This window comes from Cetorhinus maximus, chromosome 6, assembly GCF_964194155.1.
Source record: "Cetorhinus maximus chromosome 6, sCetMax3.hap1.1, whole genome shotgun sequence".
Classification (NCBI taxonomy): Eukaryota; Metazoa; Chordata; class Chondrichthyes; order Lamniformes; family Cetorhinidae; genus Cetorhinus; species Cetorhinus maximus.
The window spans coordinates 10,132,117-10,159,052 of NC_135884.1; the positions used below are offsets into that span (position 1 = coordinate 10,132,117).

Genomic DNA, 26,936 nt, shown 5'->3' on the forward strand with positions numbered 1-26,936 from the left:
TGACTTCCATGCTCACCCTTCTCCTCCCCCACCAACCCAGGCAGCGCTGAGCGTTGTAGCGCGCGATTCATGCTGGCTGACTGTTAATTGTCCAGCCGGCGTGAAACCACGGTCGGGGCCTAGTTGAGGGTGATGGTTGGTTTCGTGGCCGCTCCTGGGCGGTAAAAATCCTGCCCTTAGATTCTGGAAAAGTCCCAATGGATTGAAGAACTGCAAATGTAACACCATTACTCGAGAAAGGAGGGAGACAGAAAGCAGGAAACTATAGACCAGTTAATCTAACATCTGTCATTGGGAAAATGCCAGAATCCATTATTAGGGAGATAATTACCTCAGATTTGTATGATGAAAATCATAATACAATCAGGCAGAGTCAACATGGTTTTGTGAAAGGGAAATTGTGTTTGACAAATTTACTAGAGTTCTTTTAGGATGGAACAAACAGGGTGGATAAAGGGGAACCAGTAGATGGAGTGTATGTGGATTTCTAAAAGGTGCTTGATGATGTGGAACATAAAAGGTTACTGCACAAAATAAGAACTCATGGTGTTAGAGTGATATATTCGTCTGGATAGAGGATTGACCAACTAACAGGACACAGCCGTCAGGATAAATGGATCATTTTCAGGTTGGCAAACTGTAACTAGTGCTGCAGGGATCAGTGCTGGGCCTCAACTATTTACAATCTATATTGATGACTTCGATGAAGAGACTGACAAATGTAGCCAAATTTGCTGATGATACAAAGATAGGTAGGAAAACAAGTTGTGAGGAGGATAAAGAGGTCTGTAAAGGAACATAGATAGGTTAAGTGAGTGAGAAGCTCAGATCGATACTCATTGGAGTTTCGAAGAATGAGAGGTGATCTTATTGAAATGTTTAAGATTCTGAGGGGGCTTGACAGGGTGGATGCTGGCACAGGCACAATGGGCTGAATGGCCTCTTTTCCGTGTTGGATGATTCAATGCATTCTCAAGTCTGTACGGAGCTTTCAAAACTGTAATTATTTAGGGAAAAGAAATTTGTCTCTATATAAAGCAGTTCACAGTCACAATAGCTTGGTATTTATGGGGAGGATAAAGGAGAGGCTGAAAATAACTGAAGAACCAGGCTAGTTCAGAGATGCTGAGGTCCTGCCAAACTTGACAGCAGGATTGTATCTTAACTTTATTGTTTCATTTCCAACAGTCACTCAAATAGCCCAGCCTATGGGTGGGAGGACGCCACAACCAAGGACCATTGGAGAATTCTTGGCAATTGGGAGCTCAGTTGTTGCGGGGAGGGAAGGGGGTAAGGTTGGCTTCTGGGCCTGGGAGATAGGTCATTGGTGCTAGGGGAAACGAGAGCTGCAAGGGTGCGGTGGTGGAAGGAGGTCAAGTATCATAGCAGCGGAATAGAGAGGCTGGGGGAGGCTGACGGCCTGATCGGTTGGGAGGAAGCTCTCCTGCTCCTTTTCACCCACAAGGAATTCTGCAAAAAGGCACTTGTGGAACCACCAGCTCTTCCCTCCCCAAGAAACCCATGCAGTAACAGTCAGTTTTAAATCAGACTTGCCATTGCAGTCTGCCTGCCTTGTTTAAATATAATGAAGTGTCCCACCTCTCCAAGAGGGCACATTCAGACACCCCAATATTCTTCATTTTATATAAGGCGTCATATAAGGGGTTCATTCTAATGGTGTAATATGCTAATCAGGTACTGTGTCCATCATCACAAGCAGCCTGTTTAAGATGCAGCCAGCACAGTAACATGTGTCTCTGTAAAGTTCCTGTTTTATAAACCTCTGTGGGCTCAGTACATACTCTGTATTTGCCTAACAATACCAAGAATACTATATGGTGGCAGCATGCGAAAGAACAGTTATGGAAAAGTCTCTACCTTTACTGGAAAGCTTTGAGGAAGTCACAGGCCCCAGCCAAGCAGAAGCATGGCTCAACTGGTATCAGAGATTTTCCAGATATTGAACTGTGTTGGGCCTCGCTGCGAAGGGGAGGAGTGAGCAGGTCAATTCGCTGGCAAATGCGATGGGTTGCTGGGTAGATGATATCCTCATCAGGCAGGGTACTGATGAGATAAAAGTCAAGTACAATGAAGGAAACAAAGCACTTGATATATACTTCAACCTGAGAAAGAATACTATTGTTGAGTGGACTAAACTGAACAAACATACCTAACGACAAGGGGAAAGTGTTAATACATTTATAAATGACGTGTCTAGACTTGCAGAGAACTGGGGTATGGCACCTTAAATGATGAGCTGATAAGAGACATAATTGTTGTGGGAGTGCTGGATGATGCCTTGTCTGGCCACTTGCAGTCAAGAGATGACCTAACTTTAGCAAAGACAATCCAACTGAGCAGGCAAGCTGAGGTCAAGAAGCAAAATTGATCTGTTATTTTTAGGTAACGGGGGAACCCTATGTCAAAAGCAGCTGACTCAGTTGAGTATGCCAAATTTATTAACAGAGAAGCCGTCTTAAAAAAGTAGGGTTGATAGCGTCCATCACAGACCCAGCTAACTATAATATTTATGCAGAAAGATGGGCCACTTCCAGGTTATGCGCCGGAGCAAGAAGCCTGTACAGACTACGCACAAAGGGGAGCTTTTGAAAAGTGGCAAGATCCATGAGGTAGTTGATATCCATGATATTGAGGAGCCTTTCCTTGGAGAGATCCGGGAACCAAGCGGAAGCGACTGCAGTGCTGGTATCCTAATAGAGGGAAACAAGACGCACATTAAGTTAGACACAGATGCAGCAGTTTCATTTCTTTCTGATGCTGGACCGTGGTTGGATTGAAGCTCTCTCCAGCCATCATACAAAATACTATGCGGGCTGGGAAGGCTAGAGCTCGAGGTTACAGGAGGACTGAAGGCAACCCTCCAATATCGAGAGAAAGAGTTCACAGAAGCATTGTATGTAATCCAGAATCAGGGTTGCTCACTCTTGAGCAGGAAGGGCTGTTCCAACTTGCAGCATAGAGGACCTGGAAAGCCAAGGAGACCAGCCCACAAACTTCAGAGCTGAATTCCCACAGCTGCTCAGGAGACTGGGAAAGCTGAAGACAGCATATCACATCCCTCTATGCCCAGAAAAGAAGCCAGTGTGCCTGTTTACACCCAGGAAAAGCTCATCATCTGCTCTTGCCAAAGGTAAAGGAGAAAATTGACTTCCTGTTGAAGCAAGGGGTTATTTCACTTGCAAACAGAACCAAGGTGCTTGGGGATAGTCCCAGTGCCAAAACTCAAAGGACCTATCAGAATTTGTGTAGATCTAACACGGCTGAACAAAGGATAATCTTGCCATAAAGGGAGTGCAGTGAAGATTCGCCAAACTGATTCCTTGGATGGCAGGATTGTTATATGAGAAGAGATTGGGTCGACTAGGTCTGTATTCACTGGAGTTTGGAAGAATGAGAGGGGATATCATTGAAACGTATAAAATCCTGACCAGGCTGGACAGACTGGAAGCAGGGATGATGTTACCCCGGACTAGAGGTCTAGAACGAGGGATCAGAGTCTCAGGATACGGGATAGCCATTTAGGACTGAGATGAAGAGAAACTCTTACACTCAGAGGGTGGTGAACCTGTGGAATTCTCTACCGCAGAAGGCTGTGGAGGCCAAGTCACTGAAGAAGGAGATTGGTAAATTTCGAGACACTAAAAGAATCAAGGGGTATGGGGAGAGAGCGGGAGTATGGCATCAAGATAGAGGATCAGCTATGATCATATTGAATAGTGGAGCAGGCTCAAAGGGCTGAATAGCATACTCCTGCTCCTATTTCCTATGTTTCTAAAGCAGTTGAATGGGAAGTTCATCTTATGTTGTCTTAGAACAAGAACTTAACTAACTTGAGAAAGAGTCAGTCTTCATGAAGCTAGATGCAAATAGTGGTTTTTGGCAACTACATCTCCATGAAGAGTCTAAGTTTCTCACAACCTTCCTTACTCCGTTTGGGAGGTTTTCCTTCAATGCACTAACCTTTGGCATTACACGAGTGCCAGAGGATAACGTCAAGCATCCAAGACGGACTGGATGGAGTCGTATGTCACACGGATGATGTCCTGATCCATGAATCCACTCAGACAGAACATGAAACTCGAGTGTGAGCCGTGCTGCAACGACTAGAGGAGATTATCACAACCGACGGTCAAGTTCCTTGGGCATATTGTGGGTGCATCTGGTGCCAGAGTTGATCCACAGAAAACAAGAGCAACTGTGGAGTTCCCAGCTCCTCAGTACATGACTGAGCTCCAGAGATTCATGGGTATGGTAAGTACGGAAAGTTCTTGCCCAACCTAGCTGTCATCAATAAGCCGCTACATCCGCTGCTACTACAGGACAATACATGGTGCTGGGAGAAAGCACAACAGAGGCCCTTTGAGAAAATCAAGGAGATGCTGATAACACCTGATATTTTGGCTCACTATGACTCAGAGCTACCCACCATCATTACTGCTGATGCATCTTCCACACGATTGGGAGCTGTGCTCTTTCAGATACAGATAGAAGGAATGTGCAAACTAGTTTACAAACAGAGTCTGAACAGAGATATGCGTTGATAGAGAAAGAAGCATTTGCTGCTACATGGGCTTGTCAGAAGGTCATGTGCTTGGTCTCCACCTTAAGATAGAGACAGACCACAATTAAGCCCTTAGTGACACTCTTAAATTCTAAGGAGTTAATGCCTGTATGAGAACAATGATTCAGGCTGAGGATGATGAGGCTTGAGGCAAAGACAGAGTATGTTCCAGGAGAACAGCAGAGGACAGTGGATGTTTTGTCCCACTTCCCAGTGGCAGGGCCCAAACAAAGTGACTAGTCCTTGTTGAAGAGGCAGAAACATTTGCATTGACAACAACCACAACTCTACCAGCAACAACTCAGTGACTGAATGAAATCAGAGATATGCAGAAATCTGATGAAGAGTGTGCTCAGGTCAGAGAGTTCGGAGTCAAAGGTCAGTCAGCGTACATGCCACACAATCCCATTCTCAGCCAGTATTATGAACAGAGGGGACACCCCAGTGTAGTTGATGTTTTACTCATCTATAATGAGAGATTGGTCATTGTTGGAGTTCTGAGACTCGATATATTACAACGATTGTACCAAGGTTGTTTGGGCGTCACAAAGTGTGGGCCAAGAGGAAGATATTCTGTTTGACCAGGTGACCAGGCCTCTCAAAGTCATTGGCAGAAATGATATCAAGCTGGGTTTCTTGTGCTGTTCATTGTCAGGAGACAAGAGAACCTGTCATCTTTCTTCCCATCCCGTCTGGGGATGGACCTCTTCAAACATAGAGGTAAGATGTTCTTGATCATAGTAGCCTGCTAATCCATGCGGAAAGAAGTCAAGTTTTTTAAAAATTTGTTCACGGGATGTGGGCGTCACTGGCTAGGGCAGCATTTATTGCCCATCCCTAATTGCCCTTGGTTCAGAGGGCATTTAAAAGTCAACCACACTCCTGTGGATCTGGAGTCACACATAGGCCAGACCAGGTAAGGACGGCAGATTTCCTTCCTGAAAGGGCATTAGTGAACCAGATGGGTTTTTACGACAATCGATTCATGGTCACCAGATCTTTTTTTAAAAATTGAATTCACATTTCACCATCTGCTGTGGTGGGATTCAAACCTGGGCCCCCAGGGTATTACCCTGGGTCTCTGGAATACCAGTACAGTGACAATACCACTATGCCACCACCTCCCCAAGTAACTACAGTGTCACACTTCTGGAGTGATGATTACATTGCTGAAGGAGATATTTGCAACACATGGAATCCCAGACCTCGTAATCTCAGACAGTTCGCCAATGAATAGTTTAAATAATTCATGGCATCATATGGATTTGTCCAGCTCACTAAGATACCCTCAAAACAATGGTGAAGGTAAAAGAGGAGTCCATACAATGAAAGCATTGCTGAAGAACGGTGACATCCAACTTGCACCTTCTGAGCTATTTTTCAACTCCGCTCCAAAATAGTCTCGCACCATATGAACTTGGCATGGGAAGGAGACTGAGAACTCAGCTCCCTATTCTCTCCACACACACTCTTGCCACAAATACAAGCTGGTGTCTTGGACAAAGTGAAAGAGAAAGAGGGCAAATATCGTTCTAGCCAGATGTGGAACTATGATAAACGTCACAAGGTACCCTGCCATACCTCCAACCCAGACAGCCAGTTTGGATCTGAGACCAAATTCACTATGGGCAAGTGGTTGAAGAGACGTCACATCCTACCTCATCCAAACAGAGCACGGTGCAGTAAGACAGAGCAGACGTGCACTGGTTGTCATACTTTCTACCCCATGGAAACAGTCACCTACCCAATCAAACTGGCCAGAGATGCTGCATTCATCCACCAATCCAGGTGACAACCGGGCTGGTGAACTGGAGTCATCTACCAATTCCCCTCCTGCCCAGCAAGAGTCTGAGAGACCACCTGCAGGACTCAAACCCCCCAGTCCCCTCCCAAAGGAGAAGAGGTCCCATTCTGGTTGATTCCTGAATCTGCTACACTGGTTTTCCCCATCAAAGGAAGTGAGGAAAGATGAGGGCCTAAGAGAGAAAAGCAAGGTTGAGGACTGCAACACACCAGGGTTAAAGTTGTGGTTTGTTTGATCTTTGTAATATAGAAATGGAATTTAGGGGTTTGAGGGGAGATGTAGTATAAGGGGTTAATTCTAACTGTGTAATATGCCAATCGGATACTCTGTACATGATCACAGGAAGTGATGCCATATCACGTGGTTTGCTTTCTCTTGTGCAGCCTCGTGTAAGATGTAGCCGGCACAGTAGGATGTGTCTGAATAAAACTCCTGTTTTATCGATCTCTGCTGACTCAGTAAATATTCTGCATTAGTCTAACAATGCCAAGAGTATTACAGAAGCAAGTGGGTACCTGCACGGTGTGTTGGGGACACGTTCCCTGTGTTTAAGTGGGGTGGTTGGAATTATGTTTGAGATCAAATGTTTCCCTGGACTTCCCTGTTCCTTGGGGGCTACCTAACTGGGAACTCAACAACAACAACCTACATTTGTATAGTGCTTTTTACCTAATGAAACTTCCCAAGGTGCTTCACAGGGACATTATAGAACAAATATGATACTGAGCTACATAAGGAGATATTAGGTCAGATGACCGAAAGCTTGGTCAGAGAAGTAGGCTTGAAGGAGCCTCTTCAAGGAGGAAAGTGAGGTAGAGAGGCGGAGGGAAGTAGGGTGTGAATTCCGGAGCTTGGGGTCTAGGCAACTGAAGGCACCGCCATTGATGGTGGAGCAATTCAAATCGGGGAAGGCCTGCAAGAGGCCAGCATTTGAGGAGCGTAGATATCTCCGAGGGGCTGGAGAAGATTACAGAGATAGGGAGGGGTGAAGGCTTGCAGAGGTTTGAAAGGAAGGATGAGAAATCAGTGCAATTTAGGTTCAGTAAGACATGATGTTGGACTGAACTGTGAAAGTACAAGGTGGTTTCAAAGCTTCCTTTGCAAAGCTAACTATTCCAAATCAGCTAATTCAGACTAAATATTTGAAAAAGCAACAATTTTAAAGGCTACAGGGAAAGGCCATGGGGTATGGAACTGAGGTCTTTGGGAAATAGATTTCCATCTGTGCTGTAAGATTCTTTGACTATAATACATTGCTCATTTTCGAATGAATCCGGTTTGAAAGTGCCTACTCCATTGAAAAGTCTACCGTGCTGCTGAAGCGTGGTGTGCTGTCTTCTTTACCTCAGCCCGGTATCAACTGTTGTTTAGTGGACAGCGTTCACACCCCTAAATCTGATGACTGTGTGCTCAAACCCCATTCCAGAGACTTGAGCCCGGAATTTTCCGTCCACGTTGTCATCGGGCATCACGGCGGGCGTGTGCGGACAATATGGCAGGAAGGCCAGAAGCCAGTTTGCTATAGTCCACTCCACCCGTCAATGGATGGCCGCGTATCCCGTCACTGGGTGTCGGGAACGTCATTTTAACGCATCTGCATATAATTCTAATCCCTGCTCACTGGACTCATCCCCCCCACACTGGATCATCCAGGGACGTCGGTTTGTGGATGTTTCACGACTGTATATAAGCGAGGTGTACCTGGCGAGCTGCACGTCGCTGGGGACTTTGAGGTTTGTTTGCCTACCTTGCTTCGGGCAGCACTTGTGGTCATCAGCGCCAGACTTCGCAGGCAGCACCACATCACATTTACGGCGGGCTCACGGGCAGGTCTCTACCTATCAGTCCAGCCATGGCCTGCAGGGCTAGGGCTTGTTAGGGGAAGGGGGAGAAGAGGCCTCAGGCAAGGGAAGAGGCTGCAGGACAAGGGCATTACTGGGGAAGGGGAGTATCCCAAGGTGTGTGTGTGTGGGGACACATATTGATCTGTGCAAGTGGCCTCAAGATGGTGAAAGCTGAGGAGGCAGTCTCCAGAGGAGATGAGGCCAGATGGAGATGTGAGGGTGTGTGTGAGGGAGTGAGTGGTGATGTCCCTTGAACTGGCAGTGAGTGAGATGCCAGTGAATGTGTGACAGGCATGTGTGAATGTACGAATTTAGAGTGATAAGGTGGTTGCCTTATCCTGGTGACACAGATGAGATCATTCAACCTCCTTCTGCACTGGATGGCCAAACTCTTTTGCGCAGCAATGGCATTGACCACCACTGGCACTGCCTCCAAGCTGGAGTGGGGAGATTGCCGGACCTCCTGTGGCCAGAGCGGGGGTGGAGGACATCACGGTGGGGCTTTAAAAGGCATTCCAGTGACGGGTCACCGAACTCTTCTTGGTTTTTCAGGGCCATGTCTTCACTGGACCCTATGTCTTGGGCTGAGAACTGTGTGCGCAGCTGTAGTTTAGATGTGGCACCTGGAGTGAAGAACCGGTGGGGTAATGGTGTGGCAGGCGATTCAGAGACTGCCCACCAGCGAGACAGCGTGTTTCCTGTGGCTGCATAACTAACGAGGTGGGAAATGGATGATAAAGCGCGAAAAGCTGCCATTGTGGCCGGCAGGTAAGATGTCCTTTTGCCCGCCCACTACTGCTTTTAATGCAAATCTGGGACAATTCTGCCCTTGGTCTAATACTTCAGTGCAGTACTGAGGGAACGCTGCACTGTTGGTGATGCCGTTGCAGTTACCTCAATTATTGTTTGTCATTTAACAAAGTTGCACCGATCACATTGCGCCTTTCTGACCCTAGTTTATGAGCCTGTTCGCATATAGACACTACAGGAAATACTCCTGTAGCCCTTGAAAGGCTGTGATTAATGTAGGATGAGCTCTCAGGACAATTAATATATGAAACTGGAGCAAAGTGAGGGGGTGTTTACACTCGCCTTAGTGTCAGTGAAAAGGGTTCTGCTTTTCCCCTGCTCTAAAGTTATAGGGTCAGGTGGGATTTAGGGCCTGAACTTAAAGCGGAGTGAGACCACCAAGGTTGAACAGGGTAAAATGGAAACTGAAGTAAATCAAGAATAGATGACATCAAGCTTGGGTTTTAAAAGCCTGGAGATTGTGGGATGGAGTTAGCAAAGACAAGAGGTGATAGGGATTTGTGAGGCATTTTAAGTAACTATAGCCTAAAAATGGCAGGGTGTAACATTAGCATGTGTGTGCTTTGACCTTCGTCTTTCCTTAGGCTGCCATTCTAATGGAAGGGTTAATCAGCAAGTTATTGACATTTAAAATTAAAACCTTAACGTCGCCGTTAAAATTGCTGAGTAATTTCCAATCACTCAAAGTTTTCGGAGTCACTCATGGTAACCTTTGGCTTTTAAGCATCTGCAGAAGTGAAAAAGTTACTATTTCCATTGAAATTGAAGAACATAGAGTGGATCCAAAAATGATGGTTCAGCCATCACACTGTGACGAACAGAGCATGACACCCAACAACAAAACCCACAAAGAAAAAACTTGCATTTGCATATCAACTCCAAGACATCCCAAAGCACATTACAGCCAATGAATTACTTTTGCAGTGCAGTCACTGTTATGATATAGGATGCACAGCAAGCTCCCACAAATGACAACGAAATTAATTACCAGTTGGTCTGTTTTAATGATGTTGGCAAGGAAACTGCAAGGATCCCACCCAGCCCTTCTTTGAACTAGTACCATGGGATTCTTCACATTCACTTGAGAGGGCAGGTAGGGTCATGGTTTAAGGTCTTAGCGAAACACAGCACTTCCAACAGCACATCACTGCCTCCACACTGCACTGGAGCATCAGCCTGGACTTTGCACTTAACTCCCTGAAGGCGGATTCAAATTGATGACCCTTTGAATAAGAAGTGAGAGTACTACCACTGAGCCACCCGTAAATACTGCACCTTGTAACCTACTGCAGGAAGAAGTTGTCATCGCACAGGGCATGGGCAGTACCTGCCAGAGGTCAAAAAAACTCAAGTGTGAATGTGATAAAATAACTTACCATCAATAATAATGTACCTCCTGAGCATGACAAGCTTGAGAGAATGGAACATGACACCAGACAACAAAACCCACTAAGAAAAAAACGTGCATTGATATATTTATATATCAACTCCAAGACATCCCGAAGACCAGGAATTTATCCAGTGCACGAGGCTTAGGCCTTGATTGTGAAAGGAAGGAGAGATAAGTTATGTTGAGATTGAAAATAAAATCAGCCATTGTTTGTGGTTTTGGCCAAATTCCAACGTTATATCATTGGAATGAAAATTATTCTGGAACGTGACCACTTGAAACTATTTTGTAAGAGTTTAATTAGTGAGACAAAAAGTTACAACATCTTCAAAATTACAAATTGACAGTGGGTTTGAAAGCTTATGCCTCCAGCATGCTTCTGTTGTAACCTGCCTCTTATGAGCAAATCATTTTTTAAAATTTCTTTATGGGATGTGGGTGTTGCTGGCTGGGCCAGCATTTATTGCCCACCCATAACTGAGGCACATCAGAGTCAACCACATTGCTGTGGGTCATGAGTCACATTTAGGTCAGACCAAGTAAAGACAGCAAATATCCTTCCTAAGTGGCATTTAGGAACCAGATCAGCTTTTATGGCAACTGAAAGTGGTCATTATTAGACTTTTAACTCCAGGCTTCTTATTGAATTCAAAGTTCCCCATTTGCTTGGGTGGGATTTGAACCCTAGTTTCATAAGTACTAGTCTAGTGAGAATGCCACTACGCCACTGCCTCCCCATGTTAGAAATGTAACATAGGGAGGTGGTGCTGTAGTGGTATTGTGGTTCACTAATGTCCTTTAGGGAAGGAAATCTGCCATCCTTACCTGGTCTGGCCTACATGTGACTCCAGGCCCACAGCAATGTGGTTGACTCTTAAATGCCCTCTGAAATGGCCCAGCTGGCCACTCAGTTGTAACAAACTGCTACAAAGTCACAAAATAGTTATGAAACCGGATGGACCACCCGGCATCGACCTAGGCACCAGAAACAACAATGGCAGTCCCAGCCCCGTTGACCCTGCAAAATCCTCGCGACTATCATCTGGCGGCTAGTGCCAAAATAGGGAGACCTGTCTCACAGACTAGTCAAGCAACAGCCTGACATAGTCATCCTCACAGAAATCATACCTTACAGATAATGTCCCAAACACCACCATCACCATCCCTGGGTATATCCTGTCCCACCAGCACGACAGGCCCAGCCGAGGTAGCGGCACAGTGGTATATAGTCGGGAGGGAGTAGCTCTGGGAGTCCTCAGCATTGACTCTGGACCCTATGAGGTCTCATGGCATCAGGTAAAATATGGGCAAGGAAACTTCCTGCTGATTATCATATACCGCCCTCCCTCAGCTGATGAGTCAGTACTCCTCCATGTTGAACATCACTTGGAGGAAGCATTGAGGATGGCAAGGGCACAGAATGCACTCTAGATGGGGGACTTCAATGTCCATCATCAAGAGTGGCTCGGTAGCACCACTACTGACTCAGCTGGCCGAGTCTTAAGGACATAGCTGCTAGACTGGGTCTGTGGCACGTGGTGAGGGAACCAACAAGAGGGAAAAACATACTTGACCTCGTCCTCACTAACCTGCCCGCCGCAGATGCATCTGTCCATGACAGTATCGGTAGGAGTGACCACCGCACGTTCATTGTGGAGATGAAATCTTGCCTTCACAGTGAGGATACCCTCCATCATGTTGTGTGGCACTACCACTGTGCTAAATGGGATAGATTTTGAACAGATCTAGTAACTCAAGACTGGTAATCCAAGAGGTGCTGTGGGCCATCAGCAGCAGCAGAATTGTACTCGAACACAATCTGTAACCCCATGGCCCACATATCCCCCACACTACCATTATCATCAAGCCAGGGGATCAACCCGGGTTCAATGCAGAGTGCAGGAGGACATGCCAGGAGCAGCACCAGGTATACCTAAAAATGAGGTGTCAACCTGGTGAAGCTATAACACAGGACTACTTGCATGCCAAACAGCATAAGCAACAAGTGATAGACAAAGCTAAGCGATCCCACAACCAACGGATCAGATCTAAGCTCTGCTGTCCTGCCACATCCAGCCGTGAATGGTGGTGGACAATTAAACAACTCACTGGAGGAGGAGGCTTCACAAATATCCCCATCCTCAATGATGAAGGAGCCCAGCACATCAGTGCAGAAGATCAGACTGAAGCATTTGCAGCAATCTTCAGCAAGAAATGTCGAGTGCTTGATCCATCTCGACTTCTTCCTGAGATCCCCAGCATCACAGATGCCAGTCTTTAGCTAATTCGATTCACTCCACGTTATATCAAGAAACAGCTGAAGGCACTAGATACTGCAAAGGCTATGGGGCCTGACAATTTCTGGCAATAGTACAGAAGACTTGTGCTCCAGGACTTGCCACGCCCCTAGCCAAGCTGTTCCGGTACAGCTGCAACACTGGCATCTACCCGGCTATGTGGAAAATTGCCCGGGTATGTCCTGTACACAAAAAGCAGGACAAATCCAACCCGGCCAATTACCGCCCCATCAGTCTACTCTCAATCATCAGTAAAGTAATGGAAGGGGTCATCAACAGTGCTATCAAGAGGCACTTGCTTAGCAACAAGCTGCTCACTGACGCCAAGTTTGGGTTCTGCCAGGGCCACTCAGCTCCTGACCTCATTACAGCCTTGGTTCAAACATGGACAAAAGAGCTGAACTCCCGAGGTGAGGTGAGAGTGACTGCCCCTGACATCAAGGCCGCATTTGACCGAGTGTGGCATCAAGGAACCCTAGCAAAACTGGAGTCAATGGGAATTGGGGGGAAAACTCTCCACTGGTTGGAGTCATACCTAGCACAAAGGAAGATGGTTGTGGTCGTTGGAGGTCAATCATCTCAGCACCAGGACATCACTGCAGGAGTTCCTCAGGGTAGTGTCCTTGGCCCAACCATCTTCAGCTGCTTCATCAATGACCTTCCTTCCATCATAAGGTCAGAAGTGGGGATGTTCGCTGATGATTGCACAATGTTCAGCACCATTCGCAACTCCTCAGATACTGAAGCAGTCCATGTCCAAATGCAGAAAGACCTGGACAATATCCAGTCTTGGGCTGACAATTGGCAAGTAACATTTGCACCACCCAAGTGCCAGGCAATGACCATCTCCAACAAGAAAGAATCCAACCATTGCCCCTTGATGTTCAATGGCATTACTAGCACTGAATTCCCCCACTACCAACATCCTGGGGGTTACCATTGACCAGAAACTGAACTGGACTAGCCATATAAATACTGTGGCTACAAAAGCAGGTCAGAGGCTAGGAATCGTGCGACAAGTAACTCACCTCCTGACTCCCCAAAGCCTGTCCACCATCTACAAGGCACAAGTCAGGAGCGTGATGGAATATTCCCCACTTGCCTGGATGAGTGCAGCTCCCACAACACTGAAGAAGCTGGACGCCATCCAGGAAAAAGTAGCCCGCTTGATTGGCACCAGATCCACAAACATTCACTCCCTCCACCACAGTAGCAGCAGTGTGTACCATCTACAAGATGCACTGCAGGAATTCACCAAGGCTCCTTCGACAGCACCTTCCAAACCCACGACCATTACCACATTAACATCTAGAAGAAGGGCAGCAGATGCATGGGAACACCACCACCTGGAAGTTCCCCTCCAAATCACTCACCATCCTGACTTGGAAATGTATCACCGCTCCTTCACTGTCACTGGGTCAAAATCCTGGAACACCCTTTCTCATAGCACTGTGGGTGTACCTACACCACGGGGACTGCAGTGGCTCAAGAAGGCAGCTCACCACTACCCTCACAAGGGCTACTACGGATATTCAATAAATGTTGTCCCAGCCAGCGAAGCCCACAACCTGTGAATGAATAAAATAAAACAGATGGAAGTGTGAGATGTGCCAGCTGCTTCAAACCAACAGTGAAAGGAAGAACTCATTAGCTGCCAAATAGCAGAAAAGTCCTGAGAGAAAACCCTACAATGGCCCTTTTCCCTCACACAATGTGCTCTAATAGTATTAGCAACAAGCTTGATAAGCTTTGTGAAGAAATTGTTGCCAGAATCCTGCCTAGCAAAAATGGAATGGATATCAGCACATGGGCAATATTGGGTGGATATCGGAACCTATAATGTCAGAATGGGTGTTGTTCCAAGGATCTTTTTTGAGGAACCAGAGACGTGGGTGCAAAACAGAAAGATAATTCGTTGTGCACCTTTACCTCTGTGCCATTTTTCGGGTGTTATCCAATTTAACACCCGTAGTCTTTGAAGGTTGCATGGCAAGTTGAGAAGGCTGTTCAAAAAGCTTATGGGATCCTTGACTTCATATACAGAGGCATAGAATACGAAAGCAATGAAGTTATGCTCAACCTTTGTAGGAAAGCGTCTGAAAGGATGGCAGACGCAGATTCAATATTAACTTCCAAAAAGAGGATTTATGACAATGTGAAGGGGGAAAGTTGGCAGAACTTCGGGGAAAGCACAGCGGAATGGAATACGTGGATTGCCCCTTCAAAGAGCTTTCAAAGATGGGCTGAATGGCCTCCATCTGTGCCACATCATCCTTCTGTAATACTCTGAAATATGTTGAGAGCTTCCCAGTCTGTCCACAGAGAGCAAACTACAGCCAAAGAGAGTGCAGCTGAGTAAAAGACCTTGGGCAATATCAATCACTCGAGGAGCCAACACAGCAACTGGGGCCTCAGAATGGAAACAAAAACATCGACTGAATGAGTAACAATTTTGCTACCCAAACAACAGGGAATGGCAGAGATTAGTTCTCAGTTATTATTAACTTTGAATCATGAACACTGGAAACGTAGCACTTCATAAGAGGCTTTATTTCAAAATTTATTTTCTGTTGAGCAGGACAATGCAACACCATCGATATAACTTCTCATCCATAGTCAAGCGCAGGAAGTTTCCTGTGACCTAGCTGTGACCTGGAAGTATTTGTAAGGTTGACAGCCCCACATAATTAGCTCAAAACAACTCTGCAATAAAGAGCATGTTTTTTAAGCTCTAAAGCCTTGTCTTAATGCTTAAAAGCAAATGCTACGGGAAGCTTATGTGCACTAAATAACTGCACTTGTCTTCTAACAATAGGATTGCAAGCCATTGTAAAAGTGTCCTGTTAAGAGATGTAACTTAAATAAATGTGATTTCCTTCCTCCTTTAAGAGGTCTCTCTTTGATCAAGCATTTGGCCAAGATTCTTAACCCTCCTACCTTTCCTTCTTTTGTTCACGTCCAATTTTCCCTCTGACAAGCCTTGAAATATTTTACTACATTAGGGTGCTATGCAAAATGCAAGTTGTTGTTGGTGTTTTAATAATATCTGGAATACCTGCCTGAAAGGCTGGTTGAAGCAGATTCAATAGCAACTTTCAAAAAGGGGATTGGATATGTACTTGAAAAGGGGAAAAAAAAAATGACAGGTCTCTGGGCAAAGATCAGTGAGGAGTGGGACTAATTGGATAGCTCTTTCAAAGAGCTGCCAAAGGTGGGATGGGCTGAATGGCCTCCTTCTGTGCTGTAAGATTCTGTGATTCTCAGTTGTGACACCTTTGCTGCATTCTCGCAAAGGAAATCAAAATGGTTGTTGGAAAATCACCTGGCAACCTAAGACACTGTGGGATGAAGAAAAACTTATTATGGAAACATTATGGGTGGGCAAAGTACTGAAGCCAGGTCACAAATTAAGTCGCACATGTTTCTTTACAGTAGAAGCGAAGGGCACGGAGAGCTGCCTTCTGCACTGTTGGGCAGATGGTTGGGAGACTGCTCTGTGTTACATGAGTAGGCTCTTGCACAGCACAATGGCCACATGGGGCCTGTTTCAGGCTTCCTTACCCCAGCTGCTCGCAACCCATCTGCAATATTCCTTCTTTAAAGGAAAATGATTGAGGATCAATCAGCTGACGTCGCTACATCCCTGTGCCTGAGACTGGAGTTCTTTCAGTTCCCTTGAGAGACGAGAGAAGCTGGGTGTGTTCTCCTTAGAGTGGAGGAGATTAAGGTTTAATCGGCGAGTTCAAAATAACTAAGGGCTTTGATAGAGTAAATCAGAAGAAATTGGCAGGAGAGTCAGAAACCAGAGGACATAATTTGAGATAATTGGCAAAAGATCCAGGGGAGAGGTGAGGAGCATTTATCTAAAGCAGCATATTGTTATGGCCTGGAATGTACTGCCTGAAAAGGCGGTAGAAGCCGATTCAATAATAATTTTCAAGAGGAAATTGGATACTTACTTAAAATGGGAAAAGAAATTGCAGGACCATGAGGAAATAGCAAGGGAAAGTGGGACCAATAAGTCGCTCTTTCAAAAAGCTAGCACAGGCAAGATGGGCTGAATGGTTTCCATTAATGCTGTATCATTCTATGATTTCTAATAGTAAGTTAGGCGGTGGAGCTGTGTATCTTGAACCGTAGAGATTTGAATGTGTCGGTCAGTATTCTACATTTTATGGATCTTGGCTTTATAGGTTCCTTGCTAACTATCACTCCCTGATGGTTGAAGGTGTAAATTAAATGAAGCTATTATTTGGATGTTGAGAGAGTGATTCTTCAACTGGGATAGTTTGTGAACTGGATGTATTTTGCGCTAGAATTCTTGAATTCTAATGCAAAATGGCACGTGTCATTTTTCTCTCTCCCATGTATGGTCCTCGTTGTCCAAGGGTTGCAACTCATGGCTTGTGCCATGTATCACCATGGGGCATGGCAGGGAGGCAGGCCCCTCCTGGTACAGAGATTAAATCTATGTTATTGGCATTATTCTGTACCACATGCTAACTGCCTAGCCAACTGAGCTAACCAACCCCCAATTGCCATTTAATAGTTCAAAATAGTATTGCTGAAAAATAGACATGTCGAAGCTTTTTGTCTTGCACTCATCAGGACAGTTCGCAAGAACACCAATATAAGGGAAAACAACAATTTATACTGTATGTGAAGAGAGTGCTGGCTGGTTGGCAAGTAGGCTCTGATTGGTAGAGGCATTGCCATGGAGAATGCACCTGTGATGGTGACTGACAGTTAAGTGCCAAGCATTGCTTGAAATTTAAACTAGCCAGCTTGACCCTGATTGGTCAAGGCATTGCCCTGAGGAATGAGTTAGCAAATGGCAATCAATCAGCACTCTCTTCACATACAGTATAAATTGTTATTTTCCCCTTAAATGTGTAGAAGCAAGCATGGAGACCGCTCTGAGTTTGGACCTTGACTGTACCTATGTACGTGGTTCCTAGTGGTTAATAAATACTTACTGTTGAACTGCCTAAGACTACGAATAACTTAATAAGGGATCTTGTGTGTAAAGTGGCCACAGAGTAAGGCCTCAATTTGCTCAGCCGCACACTACTGCTGATGTCTCACACAAACAGCTGGGCAATGTGACCAACGTGCTCATGATTTTCCAGTACACAGTCTGTTGCCAAAATAGGACCTTGCCAATTCTACCTTATATTGCATAGAATTATATAGAATGTACAGAATAGGCCGTTTGGCCCAACTGGTCCATGCTGGTATTTAGGGTCCACATGAGCCTCCCTCCCATCATATTTTATCTAACCCCATCAATATACCCTTCTATTCCTTTGTCCCTCAAGCTTATCTCGCTTCCCCTCAATTGCATCTACACTACTCACCTCAACCACTTCCTGTGGTAGCGATATTCTAACCACCTCCTGGGTGTTGCGATACCCCTTTAAGAGACTATGCAAATGGTGTACACGTGTCAGCATGGAGCCAGGATGTGAAGCAGTATGTGACCAGCAGGTTGCATTGGTGGTGTTTGTTGTGTGCATTGAATCCCCTAGAGCAGAACTGTTTATTGAGCTCTCCTGTGATGTGTATATATCTATATTACACGTCTTCGGGATGTGGAAAGGAAAGAGTCCAAAGAAGAGGCGTTCTGAAGAAGTTTCATATTGGACTCGAAACGTTAACTCTGTTTCTCTCTCCACAGATGCTGCTGGACCTGCTGCGTTTTGTCAGCACTTTCTATTTTTATTTCAACCTTTCATCTCAGTTGTATAGTAATTTCCGCCATACCCTTTCACCTGTACTTCACTTATCATAATTTATATCCCAGCATTCTGGCAATGCTTACCTAAGGAATGTTCTAGAACCTCAAAAATCTTACAAAGAAATAGCTGAACTTTGATAACTGGATTTATTTTTACTCGGACTTCTCCATCTCTCTCATGTCCTTCAATCTGCTCCTTACAGCTTACCTCTTTATGGTTATCTGCCCTCATATCTCTTGTTGTGGCTCAATGGCAGATTTTGTTTGAAGCACCTCATGATGTTTTATTAAGTTAAAGGTGTTAGATACATTCAAGCAGCTGTTGTACATAGCCATGCGTATTTCATTGATTCAGTTCTTCTGAGCATCATGAGAGCAGCAGGTAGGTGTCTAAGGTGGTCCACGGGTGACGTGTGTCAGCACCAGCACATCCACTATAAGCGGTGAGGATTGTTTATATGTGAAAGCCTTTCTTTCACCCACCCAAACCCTACTTTACCCATGTGTGCTATTTCTCCACTCATCACTCATTGGCAAATTTAACGGGAAATCGAAATGAGTACATGAGAGAGAAAAGAAGCCAAGTCTATTAGGGGCACATGAAATAAATAGCATGGGAAGAGATGTGTGTGGGGCATAAGCACCAGCACAGACTCCAGCTCTGAAGAAGAGTCATACGGACTCGCAACGTCAACTCTGTTTCTCTCTCCACAGGTGCTGCCAGACCTGCTGAGTTTGTCCAGCACTTTTCTATTTCTATACCAGCACAGGCCAGTTGGGCCGAATGGCCTGATTCAATGTAAAATTCGCTGCCATCCTATGTATTTGTTTGCTGGTATCTCTGCCATTTTAGTGCCAATTAAGGCTGAAATACGAGCTTTGTGCTTTTATGGACTGGTGCCTACTGAGAGTGGGTTTAAGCTGATCCCTAATTTGTTTCATCTTGGATGCAAACAGCTGGCAATGATTCAGGACTATCATCTCATCAGTTTGGCCTGCATTCAAATTCAGATCTGAGCAATGAATGAGACTAATGTTTTAGTCCAGTGTGCCATTCGGGCTTTTCCCACCCTTCCCCCCACTCACCGATAGAATTTTTCTGCTGGCTCGCTCCTTTTGACCACTTGATATGGAGATATCACTATCGACAATGTTGTCAGACTATCTGGCAGATTGTACAGAATGGGCGGAAACACACTGAGGACCAAAGTGGCAATCACAGAATTGGAGGACAAGCAGTTTATTTAGAACATATATAGAACATCATTTTCTGGGCATTTTCATTTTGTATCCTGTGATGAGTAACTCACCTCCTAATTCTCCAAAGTCTTTTTACCATTGGCAAGGCACAAGTCAGGAATGTGCTGGAATATTCGCCAATTGCCAAGATAAGTGCAGCTCCAACAATATTCCGGGAGCTAGACACCGTCCGGGACAAAGCGACCCACTTGATCCCATCCACAACCTTCAACATTCACTTTCTCACAGTGGCAGCAGTTTGCACCATCTACAAAATGAACTGCAGCAACTCGTCAAGACTCCTTCAGCACCTTGTGAACCTCTGACCTCTACCGCCTAGAAAGGACAAGGGCAAAAGGCACAGTGGAACACCACCTGTTTGCAAGCCTCCCCTCCATGTCACACACCATCCTGACTTGGAACTATATCGCCGTTCCTTCACTGTCATTGGGTCAAAATCCTGGGACTCTCCCTAACTATGCTGTGGATGTACCTACACCACATGGACTGCAGCAACTCACCACCACCTTCTGAAGGGCAATTAGGGATGGACTATAAATGCTGGTCTTACCAGGAATGAATGAAAAAAAATCTCCTCTCCTCTCCCCTCCTTTAAAGCACTCCCCCTTTGCCAACTTACTTCTCCGCTGACTCCAGCAGGCCCTCCAATGGAATAGCAGGATGAGCATGTGTAACCTGCAGTGAGTACCTGGCGTACTAACAGTGCTTGTGCTTACTGACCTACATTGGCTCCCAGCCCGCCAAAAACCTCAATTTTAAAATTCTCATCCTTGTTTCAAATCCTTCCATGTCCTAATGCATAGGAATAAGGAGCTGGAGTGTTGGCTGACTGGGCATGGATTCTGATTCACTATAACATGTTGATCTCAATGTAAAACACAAGAGACCATTAGCAGCTGATGACGATTGCTATCTATTCCCTAATTGTACCAACATTAACAACCAATTAAGAGGTGTCAGCTGTGGCTCAGTCCATAGCACCCTCGCCTTTGAATCAGAAGGTTGTGGGTTCATGTCCCACTCCTGGAAACCAAGAACTGTGATTGTACTCAAAAGAGTTGCAATCTGTACTGTTGATAACTTGAAAGAATTAACGACCAATTAGACAAGTCTCACCATCAAGCTCTCTGATTAAGTTGAGGAGGATTGTGTCAGCTGTGGCTCAGTTCATAGCACCCTCGCCTTTGAATCAGAGGGTTGTGGGTTCATGTCCCACTCCCGGAAAACCAAGAACCGTGATTGTACTTGAAAGAGTTGCAAACTGTGACTGTCGATAACTCGAAAGAGTTTGAGTTATAGAATGGTACAGCACAGAAGGAGGTCATTTGGTTGATCTTGCCCATGCCAGCTCCAATTAGTCCCAGTCTCTCCAGGCTTTTTCCCAGTAATCCTTTACCCTTCAATTCCCTTTTGAGTGCCACTATTGAATCTGCTTCCGCCGCCCTTTCAGGCAGAGCATTCCAGGCCACAACAACTCACTGCATTTTTCCTGATGTTTTCCTCGATGAGACAAGATGAGTTTTTCTTGCAAGGAGCTTGCACGGACACGATGGACTGAATGCCCACCCTCTATGCTGTAACCATTCTATGATTCATGGTGCCCCTAGTTCTTTTGCCAATAACCTTAGACCTGCATTACTGACCATTCTGCCAGCGGGAACAGTTAATACTCATCAAAACAACCGAAGGACGACCTAAAGTGCGTTACAGCCAATGAAGCATTCTTGAAATGTAGTCATTATTGTGGTGTGTTGCAGTTCACTCAGGGAGTCTGAGTTAATGTGGCAATGTGCACATTTTAGTTTGGAGGTATGGGCAGTGATGGTAGAGGCTTCAACATTCTTTCCATCACATGGCCAAACAGGAATCACTCCTGCTCTTACCACCTGCCACTGGCATTTATTGGAAGGATTTGCAGGTCAACTTGTTTGACCATGTTATGAGCGCACCTCCCTTGGCCGTCAAGTATGGGTTGTGGCTCAAACCTGGAGCTGCTGGCTCAGAGGCAGGTACGCTCCCACTGCGCCCGCAAGACCTTCATAGTCACTAATGTGATGCAAAATAAATAGCAACCAATTTGCACACAGCAAGCTTCCATGAACAGTGACGAGATAATTTCCAGATCAACTTTTTTTGGTGATACTGGTTGAGGGATTGATCAAGACATCATGCCCTTCTTCAAAATAGTGCCATGCAATCTTTTACACCCATCTTAGAGAAGCCTCAGCTTGCCTTACTTATTGTCCATCCGTTATTGCCCTTGAGAAGGTGGGGGTGAGCTACCTTCCTGAACCGCTGCTGTCCATGTGGTGTAGGTACATCCACAGTGCTGTTAAGGAGGGAGTTCCAGGATTTTGACCCAGTGACAGTGAAGGAACAGCGATATATTTCCAAGTCAGGATGGTGAGTGGCTTGGAGGGAAACTTCCAGGTGGTGGTGTTCCCATGTGTCTGTTGCCCTTGTCCTTCTAGATGGTAGAGATTGCAGGTTTGGAAGGTGCTGTCGAAGGTCCTGTACTCAGTCCCACATTAATCCTTTTTGTGCTAGCCAGGATTGGACACAGCTTCTCTGCTTTTCTTCAGATGACTCCAGGGGATCTTTAACACCTGCCAGAACAAACCTCGGGCAAACGTCTCATCAGAGGGATAGCAATTCCACCAAGGTCTCCAGATATCATGGGATGACCTCTGTCCCAGAGATGTGAGCACTACTTATTGAGCCATGCTAACACATTGACTCTAATAAAGCCTGCTCTTTGGAAAAGCCAAGAGTAAGTTTACCCTGCACTTAACCCAACCTGTACCTGATCTAACATTGCCAACTCTCCAGGGTTGTCCTGCAGTCTCCAGGAATTAAATAGTAATCTCCTGGACGCTGCTGTGAATAACACTGAGGGAAAAAAAAACCACAGGGACATAAAAATAATAGTGATTTTATTGTTCATTTTCTTTGTATGGTTTTGTTCACTAGCTATAAAAATATTGAAGATGACAAAAAAAGGGCCATTTGACCCTATAGGGCAGCTGGAGGCAGGAGAGCATGACTTAAAACCTCCAGGAATAGGTCCAACCAGAGTTGGCAACCTAAACCTGACCTTGAAGTGCTTGCTGTTGGCATTGGTTATTGCAGGTGTTCCACATTCCCAATGCTCTCAATTCTCAAATTCTCAAAAGAGATAAAATTTAACACATAATAAAATTAAAACAAATAAAATCCTTTCCTGGAAGGATTTGCGATCTATACAAAAGTGCTAAGAAATGAATATCCTAGAATAGATTGGTGCTTTTTCTATCCCAATGCTTTGCTAGTCTTCACTAACATTTGCTTGGCAGTGACTGAAAACATTTAACCAGTGCTTGAGGCCCTGCAGTCAACATGATATGGGTTCCAGAAGTTTCTATCAGTGTTAAATTTAAGTAACACAATATGTGATAAACACATTATAACCTGAATACTAGCTGCCAGATAGAATCTGAATTTCAGTAGATTCACTACAGGCCCTATTGTTCATGATTTAAAAGGTAAAAGCCAGGCTGCAACATTTTGAACGCTCTGTCACCTCGCAGTTAGAAAATAGAAGCGTAGGGCATAATTTTCCATTCTGGAGACTAAGTGCAGTGGCGATAGGGAATGTCGGCAGGATTCCCGCTGGGCAGAAGGCTGAATTTTTCCACCCGATTTTCCACTTCTCAGCTCATTAATTATGCAACTACGAGGAGCTCATCGAATCTCGTGGCGGGGCGGGCAGGGATTCGTCTGCCCTGCTGTTACCTCATGGGGTCGAAGGTCCTGGCGCCATATTTAAATGGCACCGCCACACATTCATTCGCTGGCTAAATGGGCAAAACCCTGAGCACCGCGGTTCAGCGAGGCACCCCTGGGGATTCTCCTCCAGACCATCCAGCAAAAGGCGGGAGGTCCTCTTTCCTCTGTATGGGAGCAGGAGGCCCTTCTACCTGACCACACCGGCCTGGGAGGAGGTCACCAGAAAGGTTAGCGCCCGTGACACTCAGAAATGGTGGATCCTGCAGTGCAGGAAAAGAATGAATGATCTGATCCGCTCTTACCAGGGTAAGTGAAACTTCTACTTACTCCAAACTCGCACTTTCACAAGGGCATCAGGCAGTTTAAGGCTTAGAGTCCACAGGGATGTCACACACAACCAGCAGATGGGACATCAGCACTGCATGTCTGTCAGCCACTTTAAGATCACCATTTCATGGAAGTTACCTGCACAAACAATGTCCTAATCCCTTACTGGGAGGGCTCAGCACACACAATAGGCATGTGTGCTTCGGAACTGTTCTTTCATCCATAGTGCTCACGTTTTTTCATTTTTATTAATTCGCGGGATGTGGGCTTCGCCGGCTGGGCCAGCATTTATTGCCCATCCCTAATTGCCCTCGCAAAAGTGGTGGTGAACTGCCTTCTTGAACCGCTCTAGTCGTTGTGGTGTAGGTACACCCACGGTGCTGTTAGGGAGGGAGTTCCAGGATTTTGACCCAGCGACAGTGAAGGAGCAGCGTGACTTGGAGGGGAACTTCTAGGGAACACCACCACCTAGAAGCTCCCCTCCAAGTCACTGACGTGGAAATATATCACCGTTCCTTCACTGCCGCTGGTCAAAATCCTGGAACTCCCTCCCTAACAGCACTATGGGTGTACCTATAACTACATGGGCTGCAGCGGTTCAAGAAGGCAGCTGACCAGCACCTTCTCGAGGGCTATTAGGGATGGGCAATAAATGCTGGCCCAGCCAGCGAAGCCCACATCCCGTGAATAAATTAAAAAAAAGTCCACCCATCTGTCTTTATGCAGGGCAGGGTCTCCTACAACATACAGGATAGAGCCAGGACTGGAGGGGGTACCCCTGAGCTGAGGTCACTCTCCTCACCTGAGGAGTAGGTGGCAGATATGACTGGAGAGGATGGAGGTTGTTCCTACATGGACGGTGAGATTGGCCTCCCCCAACAAGACAATAGGGGTCCATCCAGAATACATTGGCCACATGCGGACAAAGCTGGGTCAAAAGCCTGGTGCTCCCTGTCTACTAGCACTGTGGGTGCACCTTTTTATTTACTTGTTCGTGGGATGTGAGCCTCACTGGCAAGGACAGCATTTGTTGCCCATCCCTAATTGCCCTTGAGAATTGCTGCTGGTGAGCCAGGTGGACTGCAGTGGTTTAAGGTGGCAGCTCACTCTCTACAGCTGCTGTCTGTTCTGTAGAGTATTTCCAGCATTTTCTATTCCTACCCACTCTGCCTTGTATCCCAGGTATAATGTCCGCTGATTAACCAAAAAGTCGATTAATTATAATGCACTTGCCTAGCATTTTGCTGTCATCAATGAGCAGGGGAGAATGCACCTTTTCTCCTGAGAATTTCTCTGCAAGGTCCCAGAATATTTCAATTGTACCTGATAGTTACAAGAAGATTCCTTGAATGTTGACAGTCTGGCCCATTCAGTCTGCTCTGTTGCGAAAAGCCACAGAAAGCTCCACACCCTTCACTGGAATTCAAACTGCTTTCCCTCAGTCTCACTCTGCCCCACCACTGCGTCTAGACAACCATCGGTGTCGGGCTGCCGTCATTGAAGGAGATTGCACAGCCTTTCAAATCCCCCGTCTGCCAAGAATGAAATTATTGCGTCAATAGATAAACCGTTTCAAACAAGTGTGAGTAAATATTGTTCATTTAGAGTTCATACGAAAGAAAAACTAGCACTTGTAGGGCGGAATTTTATCCGTGCCACACTGTTCCCGACGGTGGGACCGGAAGTGTGCGCCACTCCCGCTCTCATGCTTTGCCCCATTTCCCAACGCCATTACAATGAAAGTTTAAAGTGCCAGCGGCGTGCACAAGAGGCACGTGCAATTCTGAGGCGAGAGGATGCTTTTCAGTGGTGAAAGCCATTGGCATCTGACAATGCTGCAGATATTGTGGGGGAGGGGGGTCTCCTGGTCAAACTGGGAGGCTTTGCTTCACTGCCAATGCCCCTGCCCCCCCCCCATATAGTGCCTTTCACAACATCAGGTCCCCCTTTACAGCCAATAGATTACTTTTTTAGTGTAGATTCTGTTGTATTGTAGGAAAGCCATCTTGTGCACAGCAAGCCCCCACAAGCAGCACTGTGATAATGGTCAGATAGTCTGAGTAACGACAGTGATGTTGGCTGTGTGATAAATATCAGCCAGGACACTGGGGAGAACTCCCGTGCTCCTCTTCAAGGTAGTGCCACGGGATCTTTCACGTGGACCTGAGGGAGTAGACGGGGCCTTGATTTAACATCTACTCTGATAGGTAGAATCTCCAGCAGTGCAGTACCCCCTCAGTACCGCACTGGAGTGTCTGTCTAGATTTTTGGGCTCAAGTCTCTGGAGTAGTATTTGAGCCCACAGCCTTTGGACTCAAAGTGTTATTGACTGAGCCACCACACGCCTGAGATACCACATGTTGTACAATTCCAGGATTAACACTGGATGTATAAAAAGGGATGTGACGAGAACAAGATGTCAACAAAGGGCTGTTGAAATATGGGATACATTAACACAAGCGAGTATCAAAGTCGGGTGAATCTCAGCACCATATGGAATTAACTAGCTGAAGTGTCAGCCTTGGCTCGTGTTGTGGCATTCTCCCCTCTAAGTCAGAAGGTCAGCAGTTCAAGCCCCTGCTCCAGGCACTGATGTGCATAAATCTGGGCTGACACTTCAGTGCATTACTGCAAGCGAGTGTATTTTAGGAGTGATTTAAACTGAGTCACTTTCTGAGCTTTTAGGTACAAATTAAGCACTATTTGAAGAAGAGCGTGAAAGATCTCCAGCGTCCAGGTCTCTCTTATGGGAGCTGATACTGTGCACAATGGGCTGCTGTGTTTCCCATATGGCATCAGTGGCTGTACTTCATTTCATTGGTTGTGGGCACTTAGGTCATGATAAGTGCTATACAAATGCACATTCTTTTTCCTCTTTCCTTATAAATGTTTGAAGAAAATAATGTTAAAGACAATGACAAAAGAGCAGGGGGATAGAATTGGAATTAATTGGGTAGTACCTCCTGTGTATATTGGCCAGATGGGTTGGTTACACTAAAGCTGGACACAGGAGAGCGGACAACAGTAAGCAAGGCCAGTGTAATAAACTTGGAGTGCAAGATGGGTTTCTTATAAGAAACAGTAAACTTTACTTACAGACTCCAGATGAGGCTACCTGCT

At 45.7% G+C, this 26,936-nt stretch overlaps 1 long non-coding RNA gene across 3 annotated transcripts in view; it reads right to left on the reverse strand.

Moving 5' to 3' along the window:
• The window catches only part of LOC144681298 (uncharacterized), a 57,823-nt gene that overhangs the window by 13,999 nt on the left and 16,888 nt on the right, over positions 1 to 26,936 (reverse strand). For 2 of the 3 annotated variants that reach the window (XR_013576752.1, XR_013576751.1), the window contains exons 1-3: positions 10,434 to 10,572; positions 2,595 to 2,711; positions 1,879 to 2,064 (exon numbers count right to left, since the gene is read on the reverse strand). This is a non-coding gene — a long non-coding RNA (uncharacterized LOC144681298). Of the gene's footprint in view, positions 1 to 1,878; positions 2,065 to 2,594; positions 2,712 to 10,433; positions 10,573 to 26,936 lie in introns of those variants that run through there. The other variant, XR_013576753.1, reaches the window with a different exon arrangement.